The 6,272-nt window shown below is 39.6% G+C and overlaps 1 long non-coding RNA gene across 1 annotated transcript; it reads left to right on the top strand.

Moving 5' to 3' along the window:
- The first annotated feature begins 2,001 nt into the window (after positions 1-2,001).
- On the top strand, positions 2,002-4,639 carry LOC311257184. The gene is made up of 3 exons (XR_014622594.1): positions 2,002-2,177; positions 2,849-2,998; positions 4,248-4,639. It is a non-coding gene; the product is annotated as an uncharacterized lncRNA (long non-coding RNA).
- Positions 4,640-6,272: the final 1,633 nt, after the last annotated feature.

The following is a 6,272-nucleotide window of genomic DNA, read 5'->3' as shown; positions in this document are numbered from 1 at the left end:
GCTGACTCCCCCCATCACTCATTGCGCGTGACCGGGTCTATTAAACACACTGGAGCTATGGCGCACTGTTTACGACAAGAATGGCAGAGAAACTACAGCCACACTCATCACCAGTGGTACCTACAACTGCTTACACTGCTGAACAAAGAAAGAAAAGAAAGACTGAACTCGATAAAGGCTACCAGAAATAGAAGTTAGTTAGTGCAAGAAGTAAAACGAGAGTCAACATCGGAGTGGCTTTTCAGCAATGGCGACAACTGAAGCCGTCGAAGACCTGAACACTGACTCCATGTTAGTTGTGGCTTTGTTGGACAATCAATCAATCAAACAACTTTATTTATCCCCGCATGGCAAGTATGCAGCCTCAAGACATAGAGGCTCATAGAAACGACAACAACAAAAAAAAAACACAAGATAAAAAAATTAAAATAAAAAAACAACACGTACAGCATCCACTCTGTCAGTACCGCAGGTTGGCATGGGCAACGGGAGCTAGCAGCAAGTAACAATAAGAAATAAATAATGAATAAATATACACATTAAGGCACTCAGGTTTACTATGCCTGGCCTGTGTTCATTTAGCTGTCAGCAGCATGTAGAAGCCTGATGGCTGAAGGAATAAATGAATTTGCGTATCTGTTTGTCTCCCTCAGGGGGGCAAGGTAATGCCACCCTGAGGGCATCAAACAGAATTCCTGACTGAGGATGTGGTCAGGATGACTAATGACCTGTCTGGCTTTCTGGATAACACGTTTTTTCCAGATGGAGCTTAAGTCTGTTAGCTGGACTCCAATGATCTTGGAACAGACTTTGATAATGCTGCTGAGACAGTTCTTCTCCTTCACAGATAGACCATAAAACCAACAAATAAAAGAAAACGTCAACAGATTTTCAATAAAACAATGATAAAAGTTACATAAAATGCTCTTAGAAACATTAAAAGAATTCAGCTTCCGCAGTAAATGGATACGTTGTTGGCCCCGTTTAACAATAGACCGCACGTCTCCGTCTTCAGCGGAATCTCGGGAAAACAGTGCAAAAAACCGGCATCTCTCTATTATAAACCGTTTCGGAGATATTCACAGATATGTAAAACTTTAGACTATTTGGGTGGATCCGCCCAATCCGTCCTCAGAGGACTAACACTTGCTTGTTTTAACCAGCGGAATACATTTGGCAGAATACATTTTACAATACTGAGGACATGTGGAAATTCTGCGAAGAAGAAATTATTTAGCCTATTGTGAATGTCACACAGATGAGTGAGTTTGTGTTCGAGAATAAAGGGCTACAGAACATTTAATCATGTTGTGACTTGGTGTGTTTTTTATGTTTTTCTCATTGATCACTTAATAATTCACTTGGATTATACTGTAGATATCAAGAGTTAGGGTAGTATTTAGTGGTACTTGGGTGTTCCAGCAGCACAAGAACATAATTAGCATAGACATAGAACCAAACATGAAATTTATGGTGGTTAAGAATAAAAATATAGAATAATACAACAGAATTAAAAAAAATATATATATATATATAGAAAAAGAGCAGTGCAATAAAGTCAAAGTTAAATTATAATGAAAAGGCAGTGAAGTACTGTATAGTACACAATAAAATGTATAGGCCAATGACATCTTATGAAATGTTGGCTTATGAATATGAGTAATAACTTCATTCATCAACTATTTGACCTTCTCTTTTCAAGATCCTAAGCTTTGTAGTAAGAAACAAATAGACTATTGAGCCCCGAGTCATATCACCCACCGTTTGTTTTTCGTAATGACTAAGTTGTAAAATCACGCAGTGCAGTGTATATTAGTCTGGCTTTTTGTCCTCGATTTGGACAGAATAAATCAAAATACCCACGTTGGGGCTCATGCGCAACATAAAAGGAAAACACAGAACAAAAACGACAAACAAAAAAGTTTAGCCTACTATATAAATACGATATAACAATGTACACTATAGACAAGGAATTCATAGATTTTACGTCATATTGTTTACTAATTAATGCATTTGTGAGGAAAACGATTCAACCGGAAGTGCATTCGCGAATTTATTTTGAAATGTATCCCGTGCATTTCCTGTCTTGACAGTGGAGCCTGCGGCGGTAGCGACCTCACAGTGGAGGTCTGCAGCCAGGACCTCGTGAAATAAACGCGCAAGCTTCTCCAGACCACGTAATGTCTCTCCTATTGTTTTACCAACTGCTGTCTGGCAGCGAAGTGAAGGGTGTTAGCCCTGAAGCTAACCGGCTTCAGCCCAGGAGGAGAACGGACTCCCCTGCGCTCTCCCGCTACGGTCTTAGCCTACTGTACATGTTAACCGGTCGTCTAGCTGCTTAGTTTATGACTTTAATTTAAACTACTTCCAAGAAATAACGGACCTTATCAGCCAACCTGAAGCTTATGTATGAAAGCTGTTCATGTCTGCAGAGACAGTATAGTCATGTCAGTACAGTATCTGAATGCAAAAGCGACAAAATAACGTGACCTCTATTGATCCTACACCAGTAACTTGTAATAGCAGCTCAAGAGTCATAAGTAAGGGAAAAGATTGATTGATTGATTAATTGATTGATGAATAAAATCAAAATAAATAAATGTATACATGATATACACCTCTCACTGATAGATATGACCACGGTTGGATAATTGCACAGTACAAGTGAGCACATCTTTGTAATATAAAAACAAAATGCTGTGTAGCATTAATAAAAAAATATAGCCTGTAAATGTGGTAATTGCACAGAGATTGGAATTTCACAGGACCTACACACTTGTTCAGCACACTATGTTTATTCTGTGATTCGTAGTTGTAACCACTGTTATCATTTCCATGTTGTCTTCAGATGAGCACTAAACCACAGAGCCACAAGGCAATGTGAGAGGGGGAGTGGATGGTGAGACTGAGGACATTCACCAGCTCTGGGCTTTGGCCTGCTGGAGGAGGCAACAGACCAGCCCCGAGGCAGCGCTAATGGCATGATCTCTACCAGAAGGTAAAGTACATCAAAATATCCACCTATTACTCATGACCATTGTTTTGAGTTACATGTAGTCTATTTAAAAGCGTCTGTGATTTCTATAGCAGCTAGATCACACGGAAACTGACCACCAGTAATTACTAAATACATGTTGGACTATTTACTGGTAGCAGTATTGGTATACCATACTGATAACATTTCTCAGTTTCCAGAGGGGTATTCCAGAAAGCAGGTTATGTGAACCCTAAGATGAGGGAAACTCTGGGTTTTTTTCCTGAATGAGAGGTATCTTAAACTCTGTGTCAGTCACCATGGTGACTGACTCTGGGAACCTAACGTGCTCGCTAGCAGGTTTACTTGAAGAAACCCTGAGTCTGACGGAGCTGTCTGACAGGGCCTGTCCTTTCCTTCTCAACAGCATCATGTTGAAGCAGAAATAATTCACATAGTTTTACAACAGGGGGATTATTTAGATTTGTTTAGATTAGCTCCCATTCCCTGAGCCGAACGGTACCACTTCTCATCAGTCCGTCATTTATCTGAACAATATTCTCAGTCCGGCTGCACATCGAATATCAGACTACACAACACCGCTGACGTGCTCTCAGATCTGGACCTCTTCATTTTTATCACTTTGCAGGTTAATCAATCACCTTCCAGCAGTCAGAAAAAGAGGAATCATTCACATTTCATTTGTCTTTCTATATTTCCCACAGATAGCTACAAAAGTAGGCTAACCATCAGCCTGCATTGCCTCCAACAATGCAATTTCAAAGTACGTTTCTAATTTGCTGCCGCATCTAGCATAATATTAAATAACTTCAAGTGCTATCTGTAGATAAAAGTGTGTGTCTGCCTCTTGGGTCCTGGGGGTGAGTGACGCCCTCAGCCTCTGGTCATCCAGCGACCTGACTCAGGACCAGCTCCTCTGCCTCTGTCAGACGTGGTGGAGGTGGAGGTGACCACCACCTCTGCCTTCTTCCACATGTTCATTTACTCAGCAGGATGTTAGGAGACAGGATGTGTGTTAATCAGTAGGTATCTGTTGGTGGTAAAAGCTGCTACAAGCTGAAATATCCACTGAATAAACTCATGAGACTGTTTTTATAGCCTATACTCAGAGTTTCACTTCACAGATTAAGTCAACTCAGAGTTCAGGGTTAGGCTTCGAGCCTCCTTTCTGGAATACCCCTTTGATGTACTGTTCAAAATACTATGAATATTCTGTGTGACTTACATTATCTCTTGTCTATTCGGTCAACAGACGCTGTTCTTCTGGAGTTTTCACAGACAAGTGTCTCTGATGTGCACGCGGCCATCAGACGAAAGTGTAACAATGAGCAGTTCAGCCAAAAAAAAGGAACATAATGTGTGGTGTGTGTTTCTGTATGGTGGGAGGGGTTAGGTGTGCAATAATAAGGAATGTTGTTTTTCATTGTTCACTATTTCTCAGTGTTCTGTAAAGTTTATGTGTAATGTTTAGGTCTTGCTGCCTGAAATGGACCTATTTCTACAAGGTGTACTAAAGTACCAATATTTGAAAATGTTTAAAAGCCATAATGTAAATGTTCATACATTTGTTGTATAAATGTTAAGAGATAGTACAAGTTTTTTGTATTTACAATGTACTAATTTGGATATGGTACAAATACAATAAAGTATATTTTTTCACCTGGATGTAGTCCCGCAAGTCTTTCAGCCTTTAGTATACTGGTAATACATTTGCAAGTATGTGCAAGGTAGAAAGTAATATAGCAAAGTAATGATAAAGTATATTGACTATTATGCAAAATATGCTTTTTTAGTAATTGGAATAAGCCAAAAGTATAATTAAGCATATTATTAGCACAGTAAGAATATATTAAAAGTATAAAGCTTATATATTTTTGAGACACTAACAAATAATTTTTAATGTACTTATAATACAAACAAAGTACACTTTAATTTTACTAATTAAGCATATATTAGTACATATAAAGCCATATGCTTAAAGTATACAAAATATACTTTAAGTTGTTCCACTTTAGCACATAAAAGTACACTAAATACACTTCAAGTTGAGCTTTTCTACAATTTAATTACAATTTAAATATATTTAGTACAAAATTAGTTGTTCCAAAATAGCATGCTTCAAGTTAAATAATCATGAACACACTTGAAGTATAATGATGATTAGTGTGGCTTCAAGTACACAAAAGTATGCTAAATTTTAGTACACTTAGCACATTTATTTTTCAGCTGGGTAAAGCAAGTCAATATTTTCGATTATAATCAAATGTGACATTTTATCAATATGTCAAAGACAAACTTTGGTGCGTCAGGGCAAATAGAGTCCAGTTTGTGTGTGACGTCACTGATCAGCTGGAAAACAACTGACGCTTTGGCTCGCGGGTGAATGTACACTAATGTAAAAGAGAGTTGTTGAAATTCGCGAGGCAAGTAAAAGGGGCGGAGAGAAATAGACAGTATTTCCACATCAGTGGTGCATATCCTCTCTCTGATCAGCATGGTGTTCCACCAACAGTACCTCTGGTTCACATAGAAGCAGACTCCTCCAACTCGACTTTTGCCGGTGATCTCCGTGCGAATTGGGCTGCCAAACCCAGTTAAAATCAGGTCCGAGTCTTAATCCGTATCACCGAGCGATGTCTCTGTGAAGGCAAGAAGGCAGGTGTCTTTGACTTCCCGTTTAAATTTAGTCTCCAGCTCATCTGTTTTGTTTCTAATAGATTGAACGTTTGACAGCAAGACAGAAGGAAGTGGCACTAGTTTGCGACGATTGTCAAGCCGAATAGTTTTGAGTCTCCGTTGTACACTGCCTCTTCTTCCTCGTTTCCGATGGCTTGACTTCTTAGACTGCCTTCGGAGCTCCATCAGTATGTTTGCTGGGACCATGCCGGCTGTAGAAGTCTGTAAAGACAGGAGAAGCTCCCGGCTGAGAGCAGCTCTCCCGCTGCCATGTCTTTTGGCGTGACTGGCGCAATCCAGCAGCAGTGTTGACACGCAAAAAAGTGCAAAAAGCTTCACCGAAGTCCCCATGGTCCGCGACACTGGAGTACTGACAAATCTTCCACACACACGTATTAAAACAATAACGAAACACACGCTTAAAAACAGTTTAAAAGACAATTAAACAACAGAGCAACTGAGAGTTTGCCCAGTCGCACACTGTGGAGCGCCCTCCCTCCCTTGTTGTAATGAGGTACAGGTAATAAGCTGGTTTGTTTTGTTGGGGAAATGCATTATTACTCTGCATTATGTAGTCAACGTAGCTAACGTTAGCACCTTA

The sequence above is a fragment of the Pagrus pagrus genome (genome assembly GCF_965226575.1).
Source record: "Pagrus pagrus genome assembly, chromosome: 5".
In the NCBI taxonomy this organism is placed as follows: domain Eukaryota; kingdom Metazoa; phylum Chordata; class Actinopteri; order Spariformes; family Sparidae; genus Pagrus; species Pagrus pagrus.
The sequence above is the reverse complement of the archived record's forward strand: the minus strand, read 5'-3'. Positions and strand labels throughout refer to the sequence as shown.